Here is a 963-nt window from a genome sequence, read left to right as displayed (position 1 = left end):
GATGCCCCCCTCACCCACTACAGGATGGCTCCCTCACCCACTCCAACCTTAGCCAACTATAGTACAGGATGCCCCCCTCACCCACTCCACCTCAGCTAACTACAGGATGCCCCCCTCACCCACTCCACCTCAGCCAACTACAGGATGCCCCCCTCACCCACTCCAACCTCAGCCAGCCAACTACAGTACAGGATGCCCCCCTCACCAACTACAGGATGTCCCCCTCACCCACTCCAACCTCAGCCAGCTAACTACAGTACAGGATGGCCCCCTCACCCACTCCACCTCAGCTAACCCCATATAGCAGTGAGGGTACTATTAGCCATGTCATGCAGAGTGACACCAAGCTAAAGACCACACACCCCATGCTACGGGGTTACTTAGCTATACAAAATGTTGGAATTGTTTGGTAGAAAACAGTCACTGTAGAACTATAGACCTGTCTGTAAGCAGCATGGGTCATAGCAGAACTATAGACCTGTCTGTAAGCAGCATGGGTCATAGCAGAACTATAGATATGTCTGTAAGCAGCATGGGTCATAGCAGAACTGTAGATCTGTCTGTAAACAGCATGGGTCATAGCAGAACTATAGATCTGTCTGTAAACAGCATGGGTCATAGCAGAACTATAGATATGTCTGTAAGCAGCATGGGTCATAGCAGAACTGTAGATCTGTCTGTAAACAGCATGGGTCATAGCAGAACTGTAGATCTGTCTGTAAACAGCATAAGTCATAGCATGAAGCATCAGTATGGTTGTATGTTTGCATTTACAATTTTTTAAAATCCCATTAGTTGAACTTAAAAAAGGCATCAGGTCTGTTTTTTTTCTTTTGATGATTCTTGCATGTGAACTGTTTCATAAAGAACCTGCTTCTTTGACCCACCGTGTGGTTAGTGGGGTATCATGGGATATATTTTACAGAGGAGATGGAGACTTGGTGAGTGAGACCGATACGACCA

Source organism: Coregonus lavaretus, assembly GCF_964263955.1.
Source record: "Coregonus lavaretus genome assembly, chromosome: 25".
NCBI classification, from domain to species: domain Eukaryota; kingdom Metazoa; phylum Chordata; class Actinopteri; order Salmoniformes; family Salmonidae; genus Coregonus; species Coregonus lavaretus.
Note: the sequence above shows the minus strand (reverse complement) of the source record.